Source organism: Carassius gibelio, chromosome B4 (assembly GCF_023724105.1).
Source record: "Carassius gibelio isolate Cgi1373 ecotype wild population from Czech Republic chromosome B4, carGib1.2-hapl.c, whole genome shotgun sequence".
Taxonomy (NCBI): Eukaryota; Metazoa; Chordata; class Actinopteri; order Cypriniformes; family Cyprinidae; genus Carassius; species Carassius gibelio.
Genome location: NC_068399.1, coordinates 17300753 through 17320902, shown reverse-complemented (window position 1 = coordinate 17320902; position 20150 = coordinate 17300753). Strand labels below are relative to the sequence as shown.

The window sequence follows — 20150 nt, the reverse complement described above, 5'->3', positions numbered from 1 at the left end:
AATGTATTTTACTCACTGTGTATTAACATACACACTGTAATAGTCAACATGAAATGATGTTCATAAGTCATTTTACTTCCGTAATCCGATGTTGGATGTTGCCTGAGGGAAAAAAATGGCAGGAATTGGTCCAAATGTAAAACCTGGATGTTACTTGTCAGAATAAAGCCCTCCATGCTGGTAAAAGACTGTGAATTTAAATGTCTTCAATATTAAAATGGATGCATAAATACACAATACAAAGTTTAAGATGTTTCTTTTCTCAGGAATAGGCCACCACACCTCTTTAAATCCCACCCACTCGGCAGAAAAACATACAAAGCCCAAGTAATCAAATAAAGACCTCCTGCCTCATGTCAGGCCCATATCCCCGGATGAGTGAGGGAATGCACAAGCCAGGCAGAAATAATCAAATCAAGAAGAAGGCCTATCCGGCACAAATGGAAAGTTTCCTGTCACACGAAGTTCGCTTTCCATCATGTCTGTCAGATTTCACGGTTTGAGATAAAGGCTCCGAGACAAAATCCCTGACTCACTTATAGAAAACACAATCAGGATGTACAGTTTCCTCTGTATTATGGTAAAAATGTAATTCATTCTGTATCACCCCAGTTCATTAATCATAAACTGAACAGGAGAAGGTCAGAAAACCACAAGGAAAATGACAACAATATTATCTCAGACCTGCAACGGTCAGTTTCTTATGCAGATTTTTCCAATCAGACTGCATCTCACTCCTGTTAGGGACAGTTCACCCAAAAATGATTTCAGTTACCATTTATTTGCCCTCATGTCTTCCAAAACTCCTATGACTTTCTTTCATCTGTGGAAAATAAGTTACATAAGCTGTTCTTTTTTTTCATACAATGAAAGGTTTTAGATTTTAGCTTTTGTGACCGTTTTGTGACAGTTTCGTTGTAAAGGAATAAAGCAGCATGAGCATTGTTCAAAATATCTCCTTTTTTGTTCAACAGAAGAAAGTCAGATGCACGGGTGTGGGACAATGCAAGTGTGAGAAAATGATGACAGACACTTCATTTTTGAGAGAACTGCACCTTTAAATACACTCGTTCACACAGCAGACTGTGCTAACGTCGACATATGTGACGGAATCCAGACAAATGTTCTTTCTGCATCGCACAAACTCTGAAAGAAAGATACGCTGTCAAGACACAGAGAGAGAGAGATACTGAGCACGCTGAGAAAATGTAGCGGTAACTAATTGTTATCATTACACATGTTTGAAAAGTGTTTTCAAACAAGTAATCAAAGTCTGCCACTGTAATTAGCAGACACAGCAGTGAGTGTGTTTCCCTCCACTGTTCTTTTCAAACTGAAAGGCATTAGATATATCAGATCCTTTTCCCCAACGGAACAAAAACCTGTACACCGCGTGCATTGTGAGGAGGAGACAGCTTGACTGAAAACAAACTGACACAAACCATTTGAAGCAGAAAAGAAACACAACAACCTGTCAAGAGCAAAATGCCTCTAATTTTTCTGTCATCTGCCAGCAGTTTAACAAGAGAGGAGCGTTTCTACCCCCTCAATTTTCCCCCTGGCCATTTACACACCCTGAGAACCAAACAAGAGGATGGGAGGGGAAGAAATCTGCTCGTTTTCTTTCTCTCTCCCTCTCTTTCTTTCTTTCTTTCTTTCTTCTCCCCTATATTTTTCACTTTCCTTCTATTCATCTCATCCTTTTTACTCTTAACATTTTCTTTTCGACTCACCACGACACCATCATTGGAAGAGTGTGGAGTTTGTCATTATCCCAATGACTTCAATCTTTTGATTCCGTTCGCGAAAAAGATCCACTCAGATTCGTTTACTTCTGATTCATTTCTGTAGGTTACACCAGTAAGTGTCAACCAATGAGAGTCAATTCACTGAATCATTTGCTTCAATTCTCATTTAGACTCAAAACATGACATGACATGTTCAGTAAAGAGAGTTTTTGTTTAGTATGTTCATTCAGTTAAATGATTCTTTGCACAGCCCGCACTTGACTTGTTGTTCATAACATATTGTCATGCGTCTTGTCAAGGGGGGGTTACCGTGATCCCGATGGTGCAGGGGTTTGCTCACAAGGCAGGTTAGAGATCTTGTGTTTATGTTCCAGGGGCACAGATACACTAATGCTGTGGTCTTCTGACTGCACTGGAGACAGTGTTTATGTTAAAGGCTGTTGCTTGTCTTTCTAAAGCACATTACACTGACTGCTGCTGTCAGTTTGTGTTACTTTGCCTCTTTAGTGGCGCAGGCAATTGGCTCAGACAACCAAGCAGTGCGGATGAAATATTTAACGCCACACTGTTAAAGGCACAATTCCACCTTTGTCCTGTGAACTAGCTGTTTGTAACATTAGTATCGTGGTGACAATGAGACCTTATGCTGCCGTGATGACGGTGAGCACAAAGTAAGTGTGCAACAGAGTTAAAATAATCATTCAGCAAAAATGAAAGGTCAGTCATCATTTACTTACCCCCACATTATTTTGAATCTTTTCATCTGTATAATACAAAAGAAGATGTTTAGAAGAATGTTTATGTTGCTCTTTACTATATAACAAAGTGTTTAGAGGCTGACAAGCTTAAAAAAAAAAAGGATTATGAAAGTGCGCCATATGACTTGACTCAGAGGGCTTACTTTTTTATGGCACTTCTATGTCATAAAACAAATAATATATTATTTTAGAATCTACACTAGTTACAACAAATGACAGTAAATTTGTGACACTGATTGTGTGAACTTATGAAATTAATGAAATTTCCAACCCGATCTAATGGCAATTCATATTTTACAAGGTGGCTAATTCATATGAATATGTACAACCACTCTCGTAGGAAATCGCACGTATTTTGAGTTCCCCAATTCATATGAATTCGTACTAATGACCTACCCATCACTGGGGTCTAGACAAATCGTGTGATGTCATAAGAATTCGCTATCTCATAAAATACGTACGATTTGGTCATAAGTAGGGCTGTCACTTTTAGTTCGAAAATCGATTGCACAATCGATCGGACCAACCAAAAAAAGTTTTGAAAATGAAAATAGGGAATCGATTTTAACCAAATATGTACACTATTAATTTTAAAATAATTAAACAATTAAAAAATATAGATGTAATAAAACTCACAAACAAGCAGAAAAAGAAAATAAAGAATTCCGAAAATGCAGTATGCCTTGTGAAAGCTAGACAGAAAATACCAGCAATTTTACGCGCCTATAAGACCCAGTGACGTCGAAAGCGACCTCATATGCTGTGTTCACACCAAACGTGTATAGAGCGTCTGGCGCGAATGATTTCAATGTTAAGTCAATGTAAAGATGCGTTTTTCGCCTCATTCGCGCATCTAGTTACAGGAGATTCTGAGTTATGAAAAGGACCAATGCAAGCTAACAGCGACCGGCTTTTGTGGTTTAAAATTGGCAGTAATACCCCCACCTTGCGCAGCTGTACCTGAGTGTCCCTGGGACATCAGTGCAGTTGGAGCACGGCTGGACATATAGTGAATAAAAAACGCTCATTTAAAGTTAAATTTTTTTTAACAGTTGTTTGAAATGGATTGAATCATTATTTAAAATAATCTTGGATATTTTTGAATTGCCTAAATCATAAATGCAGCCGAGTTGAAGCATGCAGTGATGATTTTCTTTTGTTATGGCAGCCGTCCCCTCTGCATATATATTTTTTCGAGAATGTTGCACTCCTGTTGCTGTTTGCTATTCTGCACGAAACTTAATGCCAATAAATAAGAAATATTGCTGACTTGTGCGTTTCCAGCGCTCTCTTTACGTTCGTCCGTTATTTGACGTTGAAAATTTTAGACATGGAAAATCGATTTTACAATCGATTCAATGAACACTTATGTCTTAAAAATCGAAAATGATTTTTTTCACAAAAGCGACAGCCCTAGTCATAAGATAGCATTGAAATTTCATGCAAAACAAATGGTTATGCTGATAATATAATGGAAAATGTGGTATTGAATTACAAAATAATTTAATTTTTGGCTCTTTGAACCTCACTGCATAAAAAAAATGCTAATTTCTCTCACATGCACAACATCCATTGTTAGGTGGACATGGATGTTTGGACCACTGAAGGGAAAACATGGTAAAAAAAGAAGAGATAAACCATGGGAGAAAAGAGTTAAAGCAATACAACAGACATAATACACAAGACAATTTGTGTGTTTCATCCAAAGCTCTGGTACAGCTCATGAGCAGCATGAAAACACACTCAACACCTTATATAGGGCAGATTCGCCTGCTGCTCCTATAACTCGTCGGCTGGATTACACCAAATCATAAATTAGAGGAGAAATTTTAGTGATCCAGGAAAACAGGAGTCTAAGTCAGACTGCTCCGATTCTGTCACTACACCACACAGGTTAGCAAGAGCAACAGAGGGGTGTTCAGCCAAAGTGCTCACACCAGCTTCATCTGTCAGCAATATAATACTGGCTGCAGTCCCCTCTCGCTAATAAATAACACACAAACACAACACACACATATACCCTGAAAAAAAAAGATAATGTGGATGACAGTGCTTGTTACCCTTAATGAGGTTACACTTAATGAGTAATTGATTTCTCATGACCGAGTCATCAATATGTAATTAATAGAAGGGTAATGTGTTAAATGTTGGTTCTGTATGGTTCATAGGCAGTGTTCAATCTAATTTTCTTCTTGTTGAGTAAAAATTGCTAGGGCGAACCCATTGGCCACCATAATAAAAAAACATACTATATGCACATTTGCACTACTATATGCATGATGGAACGACAGACAGAAAAACAAAACAACAGACAGACAGCCATATCAATTGTGTGCACGTGTATCTCTATTGATGGGTCAGCTGTGACAGCTTCCATCCTGTCTCCTTAACCTTCCCGGGCCGGCTCGGTGGCAGCGCTGAGGTTTAATCAATGCAATGGAAGTGACATTTAGGGGCAAATCAAATTAGGTGGAAATGGAGGCAAACGGCAGGACTGCATTAAGTGCCGCCCGTATTAACACACAGGTCAGACCCACAGGACTCATCGCACACACGTTGGCCGCCCGCCCATTTACAGGACCCTGTACCAGAGAATATGCATCATGATTAGACACTCACTGACTTGGGATGCAAACAGCAAGATGACTAGTGTGAAATCTGAAGAGGAGATGGCAAACAAACAAACACACACACACACACGCAGGAAACTGTCTGTAAACAAACATATATAGGCTATACTCACACACAGAATACAACAAAGTAAATTTTGACTAGGAAAAACATTTGGTAACATATGGTAAAAAGTAGTTTAATATTATTTTAATACATACTTTAATACATAATTATTTTTACATACTTCTTCAAATATTTATTTAATACATTTTTATTTTTAAAACACTACAGTAAAAAAAAAAAACATTACTCCATAATAACGTAACATATAACACTTTATGGTATTGAATTACCAGCAAAATAATTATAATGTTATATAGATAGTTACTGTATTAAATTGCTTGTAGTCTAACTGATTATAGATGCTTATAGACTCTGGTATTACTGCACACCCTATTAAATATAAGATTTTTTTGTACACTAAAGAAGGACTGACAACCAGTTTGGCTGCCATATAGCATAACACTGAGCCCATATAACATCCTGTTAAACAAGAGGGAAAAAAGTAAAGGTGACTTTAAACAAGCACTGAGGAATTGGAGAATTGAGCACATGTTCTCCTCTCTCACACACACTGACAGAACAAGAGATGTTCTCTTTTTCACACTGTTTTTCTTTGTGTCTCGCTTCAAAATCCACATGCAGGGCCAAAATACATGAAATATTCATAAAGCGTATAAAAGAGTGCTATCAAACATTCTGATTGTTCAGTGTCTCTGTCTCATGGGCATAAAAAAAGATCACTGGGTCAGGTCAGACTCGTAAAATAAATCACGTATGACGGGAAAAAAGCAGCCTGTAAACGGCTGACTCCATCTCAATTTGCCTGATTGAAAACGGCCTGTCAGACCAAATACTGACAAGCCAAATGGGACTGGGAAAAAAATTAGCAGACAGTCCTAGTGGGCTACGAGAGAAAACGAACAAGTTGCATGAACAGAAACAGAAGTAGTCTGAAAGTCCAGCTCAAGGGTACCAGACCCTCAGGCCCAAACTCACGCTACGGAAAGAGTGTCTCACTTTGAAGGAATGCATGTCAAACTTCCTTCAGTGTCTCTCACTGCTAAAGAAATCCCACTGCATCCAATTGCAGAGAGATGGGAGGGAGTAGTGAGTGAAAGAGTAGGGATGTAGGTAAGCAAAGCTGCTGCAGATACATATGTCTGCATCCTAAGGTAACAAGAACTGCTCATCCGACTTCGTACTGACAGCTGTCAGTGTAAACCGTCTCAGAATCTCGTTACACACACACATGTGTGCGGCATGTCAATTAGAAGCCCAGTTTGACCTGAGCAAGACTGATTAGATGCCTCATGTTTGCACCCTGAATGTCAGTTTGATCCAAACCCTACTTCTGAAGAGATAACACACCTGCCCCACTCACCTAAGCAAACAACATCCATCGACTACAAAATCTTCCTTTTACTAGAGATTGACGGTTGTGGGTTTTTCCAGTTTTGCCAATGCTGATATCTAGAGAACATGATGGGCTTTTCTTTTACACTTGATTAGTCATCTAATTTGATTGGCCCCACTGCATTTCCAAAGCACTGATAATTTCACACTGCTTGTATCTACAATTCAGAGAATAGCAGTGCAGTTAGTGGATTTCTTAGTTCACATAGGTCACTGTTTATACTTTTTTTTCCAGCAAGAAGGTAGTTAAAGGGTTAGTTCACCCAAAAATTTAAATTCTGTCATTAATGACTAACCTTCATGTCGTAACAACCCGTAAGACCTCCGTTCATCTTCAGAAAACGTAAGATATTTTAGATTTTGTCCGAGAGCTTTCTGTCCCTCCATTGAAAATGTATGTACGGTATACTGTCCATGTCCAGAAAGGTAAGAAAAACATCGTCAAAGTAGTCCATGTGACATCAGAGGGTAGGTTAGAATTTGTTGAAGCATCGAAAATACATTTTGCTCCAAAAATATTATGCTGCTGAAGTGTTTTCTGGTGCGCCCAATAACAAAGATAACACGTCAGCAGCGTCGTGAACCCACTCCCAGCAGACCCGGAAGAGAAGACAATGCTGAATAAAGTCGTAATTTTTGTTATTTTTGGACCAAAATGTATTTTCGATTCTTCAACAAACTGTGTTCCGAGGATGAACGGAGGTCTTACGGTTTTGGAACGACATGAGGGTGAGTCATTAATGACATCATTTTCATTTTTGGGTGAACTAACCCTTTAACACTTCTGCTAATATGATAATCATGCATGGTTATTATCGGCTCATGTCAATAATCACAAAATGACCATATATCACTGGTTTGTACACTAAGCAATCCAATATAATAAACATCCCAGTTGGTGACAAGACCACGTTTAACACGGAGAAGATCCCTCGAGCACAACCGGGGCAATTTAATTCACAGAGGGCTGAGTTCAATGACCACAATGTCAGAAATAAATTCACTTTCTCAAGCAAAGAGCTCTTTTGTTCCACTCGACAGTACAGAGGGCACCAGAGAAAATGCGTAAGATAAAGACTCTCTCATAATAGATAAGGTTCCTTTGACAGAAGCCTCCGAGAAGCAGATTCGCCCTTGGCCCAAATGCCCTTTAATGAAAGCCTGTATTATGTCTGCATGAAGTCTCTTAAGGACAGAAGAGCAGGACTAGAAGGAGAAGCAGGCCCCACAGCCACCACCTGAGGATGAGGTCATATCCACATTTACCCACAATCCCCAGCTGCAGGACACAGGCTGGGAGTGTGACGAGCAGTGGCCTTTCTGAAAACGACAGAACATGGGGCGGGCGGTTTGGGGGGGGGGGGTCCCCGGAACAATACAACAAAAGAGACGGAAAGAAAAAGGAAAAAGAGAAAGGTACAGGCAGACAAAAGTAAGAGCATTCATTAAAAGCCATCAGATTGTCTTCCTGTCCTATCAGCCAGCATCAAAACCATCTGCAATCTAGAGGGGAACTACAAAGTGGATCCTGGGGCCTACAGAAGTGAGGTTTTGATCAGACTAATTAAAAGCCATTTTGTTTTAAACAAACAGACACAACTCTAATTGGCTCTTTTCCATAAGAAAGGGAAGATGTTGAAAGTGAGAGAACGCACAGGGAAGATCAGAGGGACGCTCTCAGGCAGAGGGGCTCTCGCACACTCACACACACACACAGACACACCAGCTCCATAAAGCCACAGACAAAGAACATGCACAAACACACACGTATCAGCTAATACTTACTTCCATGTGTTATATCAGTAACCGCTAAAAGAATGTATGATCAAACTTCATGGAATGGTACATCATGCACTCCATAAGCTACAGAGAAATCCCTTACAGTGCAAGACAAAGCTGAACACATATTTATCAAGGGGTTTCACATTTCTACTGTATCACAGAACAAAGGCTTTTTTTGCGATATTAAGATACATCCTTCAATATAGGGAGCTTAATATGCAGATAACAACTAGAAGAAAGACATTTGTAGGTTGATATTAAAGCATTTCTCTGTTTTAATATCTCAACCAATCCTAACATAACATAATGGCTAAAATAACTGTGCGAGTTTGGTGCAGGTTTGATGAAAATTGGCAGATAGGGGGAGCATTCTGAAAACCCGTTTCAACATTTTTTGTAAAATTTGGTTACACAGGTGGAACAGAATTTACACTCCTCAGTTTAAATGGAAGGAGTTCCTTTGGGTCAATAACAAATAGTTGTGTCCACAATTACATTTATTAATATATTTTAATAATATACATTTCTAATATAATTTATTATTACATGTATTATTTCTAATATATATATATATATATATATATATATATATATATATATATATATATATATATATATATATATATACTTTCAAAGTATTTTTACAAACTCATAGATTATCTTTGAAAAAAAAAAAAAAAATATATATATATATATATATATATATATATATATATATATATATATACATATATATATATATATATACATATATATAAATTGCATGATAAAAATGAAAGAATTATTTTATCAATTTACTGAGGGTGTTTTGTTCAGGACAACTGTATCAACTCAGAACAACAACAAAAAAACATTCATAGGTATGTACTGCATTTTTATTAAAAAAAAAAAAGCATCATGACATTATTCACTTTGATATTGTTTTTATATACACTGGGGTCAGAGAGCAAAACTGTTACCAAACACTGTGCAAAGTGCGAATAGTGCTTTTACATACTTCGAGGAATTTCAGGGTAAACAGGGTAAACCATTACACTGACCCAAGACCAGTGCAAAATCCGATTCCTGATCGAAATCATTTAGCATCAACAGCAGTGATGGGCTCAGATCAGTGGTCAGGAGACACTCACTATCAGATCTGAACTCGAGCTCGACCGCAGCAACTGCCCAATGAGTATAGATCCGAAACACCCTCTTGGGACCTGAATGATGCCATACACACTCAAAGAAACACACAAACACAGAGCAAAATAAACAGAATGACCGCCATGGGCATGTGAAAAATAAGCAAGGTTTCACAAAATACCAAAGTAGGTCATTGATTTATTGAGTGCAAAAATCCATAGTATTTTCCCCTTTTCTCTGGTCTCCAATCTTCCCATAAAGTAGAAAGACAGGATCATAAAAGCGAGGAAAAAGTGACTCGCACGCCAAAGAGATGACATTACATTAGCCGCAGCTTCTCATATCCAAGTAACAATGTTCAGTTATCTATATGATAATGGAAGACGTCTGAAACCAAACAATATGAAGATGCACACAATCATGTGGACATAAAAGCCCAAAGCCTTGAGACTAAATCATGTGCGCTGCAATCTGCTCAATAGATGCCTCACGACTTTGTTTGTTTGCTTGCTCTGGGTTGGAAGACAATAAACGCCTCTCGAAAAAAGACAGCAGTTCTCCTTTGTACGCTGGCTGAGACATCAGTTCATGGATTGTGAGATTCAGTCACATTGATATGTATACGGCCACACGGGAAGGACAATAACGGCCTCAATACAGTAAAAACAAAGTGTGCACTGAAGATACAGATCTATATTTACCTACGGTCTCTATATGCAGATGGTTGTGTGAAATCAACCTGGCATGTTGTTCTCTTGTCGTTGCTGGAATTCATAATCAACAATGGTGTTCTGGAATATGCGTTTTCATAAGAGAGAGAAAATCCAATTTTCATGCCACAAACACCTAATTGGAGTGGATTATTTGTGCCCTATTTGGCAGCGAGACAATAAATATGATGAATTCTTTGCTTGTAAAGTCTGCATGTATCTTTGTCAAAAGTGTTAGGCCTGAGGCTTTTTAAGGTAGAAGTGTAGGAGGGAAATGCACACATTTCAAGACAAGAGAACATGGATAGAAGACTAAAATGAAGATAAAGACAACACAAAAAAAGAGGATAAGCGACAGGAGATAAATATGAAGAGGTGGTAGACAAAGACTTATTTTTACAACGTTTTCTCCAAAACTGCTTGTTAAAGTCATTTTCAACAAGGTCAAAACTTCATTTTATTCATCTAGAAAGTTGACATTATAAACCAGGATGGAGCAAAGGTTCTGGAGATGAGTGTTGAAAAATAAAGGGACTGTTGATGGCGCTTGAAAAGGAACTAAGAGAACGTATAAAGATGCACAATGTACACACTTCTGTTCAGTTTGTAGTCAGTACTGTTTTTATATATGTGACCCTGGACCACAAAACCAATCTTAAGTAGTATGGGCATATTTGTAGCAATAGCCAAAAATTGACTGTTTCGGTCAAAATTATAGATTTCTCTTTTATGCCAAAAAATCATTGGGAATGTAAGTAAAGATCATGTTCCATGAAGATATTTTTGTAAATATACTAAAATGTAATTTTTGATTAGTAATATGTATTACTAAGGACTTAATTTGGACAGTTTTAAAAGGCAATTTTCTCTGTTTTTAGATTTTTTTGCACCCTCAGATTCCAGATTTTCAGGTAGCTGTATCTCAGCCAAATATTGCCATTTGAAAATCTGGACAACAAATGTACAACAATTTCCTAAAACACCATACATCAATGGAAAGCTTATATTGACCCTTATGACTGGTTTTGTGGTCCAGGGTCACATATATACTTATATGTATTTATTATTTTATTTGTATCTTTACTTTTAAAACTTATTGTATTTATTCGTGCTGTTACTTATAGTTAGACAGATTATTCTTATTTTCTTTATTTTTATTTGACAGTATAGATTTTGCCTAAACATAGCACATACGGGTCAGACAGATCACAAAGTGCCTTCAACACACAGGGTTTACAGATCCTCACTCGACAAGATCACAGCAATGGACGCCAACAGCACTAGGGATCTAATCAGCAACTTTCTCAAGCACACGTAGCAAACAGCACCATACCGTTCCTCCCTGTATCTTCATTCCTCTCCGCCCTGTCCGTGGCTTCCTTTCAGACTAGATTCAGGTCAACAGCAACAAACACAGAGAGTGTCCTTTCATCAGGCATTGTTTGGCTTGTGTCTTTCACACTAGGGAAACACAATCAGCGGGTAAGAAGAAAGACAAGGGAGACAGAGAGAGACCACAAAGGGAGCTGATTTTTCTCTTGGCTCATAAAATGTATTATTAATCCAATTTTTACATGGGCCCTTAAATTTGGCTCAACAGGGGAGGGGAAAAAAAACTGGATTGAGCAAATTAATGAGGTAAACGTAATGATCTGAGATGATCAAAGGCAATCGGTGTTGAGCAAGTACAGGCCACCAATTAGGAAAATAAGCCCAGGAACGGACTTAAATATGCACCACGGCAAACGATGAAAGACAGGGTCGGCGGGAACGTACTAATTTCCCTAAACGAAATAGTTGAGTTATGCAGCAAGATGACTCCGAGTGTGGTGGTTAAGGACAGAGATTAGAGGAGGAACACAGAAACCTTGAAATCCCACAAGACCCCAAGAACAATCCGTTTTGAAAAGGCACAATGAGATGAGCTGCATTCAGCAAACTCTTTTGAACGTAGGCTCGAACGTTGCAAATCTGACACCACAAAACAGAGGTGAAATAAATAAATAGATCAATTCAGTTAAAGTCTTTGTGAATTTTTTTTAAATGTTCCTAGCGTCTGTGGTGAATAGCATCAACATTCAGGAACACATGCTTGTAGCTTTCAAACGACAAATGCTCATCATTATTATTCAGTGTGATAGAAGCGTGCCCTCTCATTTATTCTTGATTGATCAAAGTGTCAAGGCAACCCAGGCCTCACACACATCCACTTTCAACAGAGGACCTTTCAAGTGTTTCTGCGTGACAGAGGAGCACTGTCACCAAACGCTGTCTACCGCAAACATTTTAGCAGAAGCAGATAGACTCACATACAGCTTGGAGTTTACTATTGATAACCAATCAAGTGATAAAAACTCTTGCATGAGGTCTTTTCCACTGTTTATTCTGGTTGTTCGCACAGACAGGAAGAGAACATCTGACCGACATGTAAAGCAACTAGCTATAATTTGTTTTGTGTGCCACTTAGGGGCAAGATTATCTATAAAAATATATACACAAACATGAACACACCAGAAAAATTTGTAGAAAATGTATATCCTTAAATAATTTCACAGAAATGACAAAACATAAATGCAGTTCCTGAAAAAGTAGGTGTCATTCATTAGTTATTGATAAAAAAGTGTTTTTTACAATACAGTATGTAGGCAGAAAAAGAAGAGAAAAAAAAACTTTTTTCAAATGCAAAAAATAAATAAAAAATAAATAATTAGTTAGTCAATTTTGTTACTTATTTTGTTACTCTTAAATTAGTGTGATTTGTTGTTAGGTCACTTTATTCAAGTTTCTAATAATAACATACATAAAAATCCATCTTAACACATTTTATGTTTCTAAGGTGACCAGAAGTCCATCATTCTATTATTATTACTTTTAAACAACTTAGTAATCTGTCCTCTAGTCAAAGAGTTGTAAAAAGAAAAACGACTTTATTTCAGAGAAAGAAAGCGCTCCAGTGACACAACTTTGTGCCCTGCACATTAAGCTGTATCAAAGGGGATAACTTGAACCACTGGATAAAATTCAAGAAATGAACACTTTTATTCATTATTAAATTGATTAAAAGTGACAGAAAATGTAATATTATAAATTACTATTTATATTTCATGATTTACTGACGAGTTGAATAATGGCAGCTTAGAATTCAGCTTTGCCATTACAGGAATAAAATAATTTTTAAAATATACCAAAATGGAAATAAATGTAAACTTTTGCTGCACATTATTCATGTTTTCATTTCACAGATGGATATATTAAAGGGGTGACTCCCACTGACTCACTGTGGCCCACAGTTTATCCTAAATTTAGAAGAAAAAACACACAAGTGTAAACTTACTGATGAATAATTAAAACACCTGCACAAGGTTAACACACAAATCCATTCACACACAGGGTTAGTGAAAGAGACCCTAAACTTGCCATAATAAAAAAAAAAAACACACACATTCACTGAACATATTCCAAAGACTTATCCAGCCTTCTGGATATTTGCATGTCCCAGAATAGCTCATTTATTCAGAAGTGCTGAGAGAGGGCAGGGGAGGGGGGCAGGCAGCTGACCTGCCACACAGCTGGAACTGCCAGGAATGATCCTCAGATCCCATCCAACTAAACTCAAACTCTGGACCCCACTAGAAAGAGTTCAGCAAGCACTTAGAACCAATAAGCATACAGCACAGATGCACGCGCATCCAATCAGAGGCCTGTACGAGCCCTGAACTGGGGCAGGGAGTGAGAGCATAACGGTTCACATGCAGCTCTGTGGATGTCCGGCCCAAAGCCACCAGAGCGACGGCCCGAACACATGGCCAGTGCTTCGCTGCTGGGCTGCCTCCACAATCTGAGCCCAGAAACTCGGTTACTTTGTTCTCACTGCATTTTTTTCCCCCCACCCCTCATGATAATGACGACCTGTCCCAGATTCTGTGGTTATGAGAAGAATCCCATCAGTTGTATGTCAAAACACAATCACAATGCACTTTGCGAACGGCTCGCCAGAAGAGAGCAGTGGGGAAAGATTTTTCTCAATTTGCCAACAATTGAATATTTCATGGTTTCGCAAAGAAACTTAGTGTCTTTCATCCATTCTAATCCTGACCTCAAAATTGGGGTATTTTGGTTCCCAATCTATTTCTGCTGTACTATAAGCCAGCTTTTGCATGGTTAAGTAGAGACAATGTTAAGACAAGCCTTTTAAGCCCATTAGCCTTATAATTCATATGTCTTGGCAAATGCTATTCAGCGTAGTCCAAGATCTGCTAGCACTATCTTCCTGCTGGCTTGTTGGAGCGGGATAGAGGGGGAAAGAGAGTAAGAGAGGTGGGAGGAAGTGCAAGCTTTTTGCTCATGCTGAAGAGAGAGAGAAATGGATAAGGAAAAGTATGCTCTTGCAGGCCACCACATGTTGAAGAATTTGTTTACCGTTTCCTGTCCTGTGATCACCACACAGTTCAAACGGACAACAGAGGAGATGCGGTGGGTGAAAAGGATTCTGATCTATTCTTGTGTTTCTGAGGATCAACACACCTTTAAATGGACAGATCACCCCAAAACAAAAAAATTCTGATATCACATACTCACCCTAACGTCGTTCTGAATCTATCGGATACAAAAGGACATATTTTTCACCATCAAATCAATTCAGAAAATGAGTCACTTGTTATTCACACATAAAAATGAAAGGAAAATGAAAAAAATTAAAAGAAAAAAAGTAAGGTACAGAGACAGGTTTTTCTAAAAGTTTAACTTCTTTTGTAACCTGAGGGTCATGTTTTTTTTTTTTAAATGATGTTTGTGAGACACTGCAAAAGATTCAATTGCAAGTCAAAAGTCAATCAACTTTTCCATCCCTGTTCATTATAATGGCATGGAAAAGAGCAGCTGGCACATTATTCAAAACTTCTCATTTTGAGTTTCACATCTGAAAAAAAAATAAAAAGTGTTTTGAAATTTAATGAGGGTCAAGTGATTTAAAAAAAACCCCTGAAAATTCAATTCTAGTTTGTAGAAATTCCCCCTAGGGTTAGGGTTAGTACTCAAAAACTTTTCTTGTTCTGTCTGCTTTCCTTTTCATAATTAAGTTACACTCAGTCAAACAGTCATCATTTTTTTTGAGAGTTAGTTCAGATTTGGTCTTAGGGATAAGGACTATACCTGGTCTATAATACTGTCATGCCAAAGTGGTGCATTCACAAAACTGATTAAGTGATAATCTGAAGAGCAATGTGAATTTATCTATCTGAATGATGAAAGTAAACGAGAGAGAGAGAGAGAGAGAGAGAGAGAGAGAGAGAGAGAGAGAGAGAGAGAGAGAGAGCATGCACAGTGATTTTTCTCTCCCTCCCAGCAATCGGAAACCAATCCCTGATTCTGTGTGGAGATATGGAGAAACTCTGCGACTAACACGGCCTAAAATAACTCTTATGGCATTTTCAACTAGTGTTTTTTTTTTTCAGTGGGAGTTTCTGTTGGAGTTCTGGTATTAAAAAGAGCAACATCCAAGATCTAATGTCTGGTTATGTACTTATCAGAGAGGAATTCATTCAGAATAAAGTCAGTGGGTTTTGAATGAAGAAACACAAATTATTTCTTAAAAGAGACTCTTGTAAGAGCCTGTGAAAGGAGAAAAATAAGGGGGAAAAGACTCATTATGCAAATTATGACAGAATTATGAGGCAAGGCTTTGTGGGTAATAGCCAAAACTCAGTCCAAGTAAAGTGTTAATAAACATTTGCCAAAAAGGGAAAAGCCTTGGTGCATTCAAAATGACCCCACTAAAAAGAAAAGCTTAATTCAATGACAAAACAACAAAAATCATTGTGGATTTTCATCAGAATTCATACATACTTTTTCCCTTTTGCTCGTTGAGCCCTTGTCTTCCTATTACATTACATTTCATTCTTATAATAAATTACAAAAATCACACCAGTTGATTATCTGACTACTTTATCACAACGTTTATGAATTTGTGAACACTAAAATCAATCACCAATGCATTAGAGCCAACACAGTAATATATGACTTACTCGAGCAAATTACTTTTCTCCTCTCCATATAAGTCAGCGTTAATTTTTCATTAGATTTATGTGTGAACTCAACAGCTGGATTCTATGGAGTTCACTGCGGTCTGTTTTACACCGTTAAGAGCCATTGAAATATTTAAAAATCATACGTTTTCGGTACAAGTCAAATTGGTGTGTGCAAAAAAACTGTACATAGAACGACAGACTGTACAGGACATCCCTAAAATTATAAAATGATGGTGGGTGTAACTTAATTTGAGCATGCACATCTTATAGTCCGGTTTCGAGAGAAGTTTTATTTTATAAGTCAAGTAATATTCATGTCTCATTTAAATGTAACAGAGCCTTTTATGCTCAAATTATGTTTCCCCAAATTATTATCAAATTATTTCCAAACCCATAATTCAGAGATGCATACAGAATACACATTTTACTGTACACAAATTTTTCAAAATGTCAGAAATTCACTTCAAATACACATAAGCAAGCCACTTTGTTTACCACTATCGGACTACATAACTTATCACAAGTGCTTATCTGCTGACCACTGCACATCTGTCTTCTAGTAGTTACATTTTTCAACAGAGCGATACAGTTTTATATTATGTCCTATAACTATATTTTAGCATTACATTACAAATGTATTATTATTTTAGATTATTTGTGTTTATTCTACTTTATGTTGTTTCAAAAACAATGAATAGCCTGTGGGCTTGCAGAAAACATATTTCACTAACTCTTCAAAGAGAAAAATCTGAATTTGGTGGAGGGGGGGCATCAAATATATTATCTTAACAAATGCATGTGTGCACATACGCACAGTAGCTAAATTAAAAGTAATCAATTCTGAGCTGATGGGAATGGTGAAACTGACATGATTTGGATTGAGATCTGCTGCGGTTTGAGGCAGGAATGATCGAGCTGCTGATGATTGGAGGGAAACGCGCTCTAATCCCAGCAGGATTACTATGACTATGGAAAGGGGAAAGATCGCAAGAGCGGGCTGAGAGAGAGGGAGAGATCGCGGAGCTCCTTCCCGTTAACGCCGCTCAACAACAGGCAGTCACGCGAGCAGCGGCTCCGTGCGCGCTCATGCCGAACACGAAAACACACGCACATATATCACAAGATAAAGTTCAATACTGTCTGAATCCACTCACCTAATGCTGTGTACGACTTCGTCCACGTGTCTCGAAGGAAAACGACCCTCCGGGAGAGGTGAACAGGGTCGGGATGTTTTATTCGGGTTGATTTGCGCTGGTCTCTCCAGGACGAGGTGAAATCCCAGAGCTGGTCACACACAAACAACAACGCCAGAGCAAATTACAAAAAGGCAAAGACTTGGGGGAGGAGAAGTCAATTTGTTTCGTGTTCTAAACAACAGGCTCTGCGCCAAGAGTGGTTATACCTTAGCGCAGATACTCGGTTGAGCAAAGCAAATGTGTCAAAACTGGACCATTTAAATCCAACACACTGGGCTTGGCTAAAGCGCTTCACGCAGTTCAAAGCAGTCAGTGTGCGCGCGCTCTACCTGAGGCGCATCGCGACACGACGTTTGTACTTCACGAGCTTTAGAATAGTTTCCCGTTCAGGTAACGTCAAATATTCCCGTCTAAACGCAAGCTGTAAGTCATATCCCGTACTCAAAGACTGCATTTGGGATGTTTAAGCGTGATTGAGCGTTTAGGTCAGTTCTGATACACTTTGTTATTAATTCACAGTTGAGCCTAGCCGCTCTTGAACCCCTCTTTACTGGGGTCTAACCAGCGCGAGCCCCTCCAAATGCCTTATTTTAAGGTGCATACGCAGGGCGAGCGCTTTAAAAATGTCAATAACCATCATCTCATCTTTCCTCGCGAGCGACACTGACTTGGCTCTGTAATACTGGCTGAAATTACTGTCAGGAGGTGGGTAAATGCTTTATACCTGTGTGCCGGTGGCGCAGGGATGCGCACAGGTGTTCATCGCTCTCCTCGTGCAGTAGCAGTTTCTCTCACGCGCCCTGTTTGTTTTAATTCACCTGTCAAGTCACGCGACGGGGCATCTCTATTAGCCTACACAACATGCTTGTCTAGGCAAACGTTTTCAACTTAATTTTTTTTTTTCATTTTTTTTTTTTTTTGGTTTTATAAATATAATACGTTTTCATATTTATAATTATTGAGAATTTATTTAACAGTAGTAGGATATCATGGTTCTATTTAAAAGAAAGCAAATAACAGAATTAGCCATGAAGTTGGAGACTAATCTGCACGTTTGATTCCTAAAATGAAATTTGCTACCGTTTTGATTTCATCTATCCAAACAAACATCCGTGGATCATTTAATAAGGTCTGCATTTAATGCAATTTATTATTTGAGTGAACCATTACATTTCATGGAGCTTTCGCTCAGATTCATTCCGTGATTTAAAAATTAGGCTTCTTTTTACTTTATTATCTTTTTTAAGGAGTTAACAATGTGATTGTCACCCCTCTGACTGACTTCTAACTACCTGAGTCTGTCAATTAGACGCTGTTTGAAGTAAGTTTTCATGTTTTGGCAGAAGTTTGACTGGCGCCTCATGCGCGTGCGCAGTTCTAAGCAACAACGGTGTGAATAGGATTTTAACACATTTAGCAATAAATACATAATATTAGTAAATATATATCAGACAATCACTACTTTTTGTCATACAGCTATAACTCTTGTTATTTGACTGATAATACAGACTTTTGGTGTAATCGAGAGACCCACTTTGAAAACAAATCACCCTCGTAATTCTTTAAACAGTGAACTTGAACCCTGAAAAGTTTAGCACGTAATGAAGTAGATTTTAAATTTGGATAAACGTTTTACTGTGCGTAGGCTATTTCAAAACAGACAAACGACTTGTTAAACGTGCCAACTGAAAAGGCATTGATGTCATTGTTCAGTGTTGTTAGACGATCAGGAAAGTCAAGGTTTAAAAAAAGAAAGCAAGCATAACTGAGGTATTTTCGTTATGTTGTGGGCTTCACAAACAAGAATGAGACTGCTTCTAGGCATATGGTTCAGAGCAATTATTTAGGGTGAATGCAGCACAAGTCAAACAGGAAAAACTCACCGTGTACATGTTAAATTATAGCTGAATATATATATAAAAATCTTTACAAAGTAGTCATTTGATAAGAGGAAAATACCCAAAATTATAGCATTTTGAATGTTGTCTTGCACCGTTAATAAGCCATATCTAATCTGCTGCATATTATATTTTATGATACGCGCATGTGTATTTATAACATAACATGTAAGACATGTAAGTAGAACAGCATGTAAATCACATTGAGCTGCTTGAGAGGATATTTTTAGGCAGACTCCAGTGCTCAGAAATAGTCATAACTGACCTCTAGCGGTGAATAAGCTTTATTGCAGGCAGGTAGTGAATTGTTCATTGACAGTCAAACTGCAGGACTCTCTCTCTCTCATGCACAGTCATGTATAAGCTCATTGCCACGTCGGAAACACGGATCCGTCTGTTCTATTCCAAGCAAAAGAATGAAGGAAACAGTTTAAAAACACTCGCAAAGTTATGCATCCTGTGTCCTGTTCAAGCCGAACCGTATCAGCCATTTCCATCCGAGACACTGCCCAGAACTAATCCTTCAGTTTCTTGCAGTCAGTGCCACTCTCTATTAACTGTTCAGATTCATTTTAACTATGCTACTTTATCTTACATAAAGCCATCAATTTTTATAAATAATTATAATAAAATAAAATAACAGCATTTTGTTATTTTTAATTTAAATACATAAAACAAAATAAATGAAAAAAAAACTTATATTAATAATAAAAGTATGATCTTAAATTTTTAGGGGGGGGGGGGAGGTTTTATGTAGAGATATTAATGCATACTATGTTCTTACTATAAAAACAAATAATTCAAAAGCTGTCACTAAT

At 37.9% G+C, this 20150-nt stretch overlaps 1 protein-coding gene across 3 annotated transcripts in view; it reads right to left on the bottom strand.

The window, feature by feature from the left end:
• LOC127956774 (transcription factor SOX-5) overlaps nucleotides 1–18227 on the bottom strand; it is a 194907-nt gene extending 176680 nt beyond the window's left edge. The window contains exons 1-2 of one of the 3 annotated variants that reach the window (XM_052554966.1): nucleotides 18159–18227; nucleotides 17393–17522 (exon numbers count right to left, since the gene is read on the bottom strand). The gene's annotated coding sequence lies outside the window, so the exon portion shown is untranslated. Of the gene's footprint in view, nucleotides 1–17392; nucleotides 17550–17640; nucleotides 17722–18158 lie in introns of those variants that run through there. The other 2 variants (XM_052554967.1, XM_052554965.1) reach the window with 2 other exon arrangements.
• Nucleotides 18228–20150: the final 1923 nt, after the last annotated feature.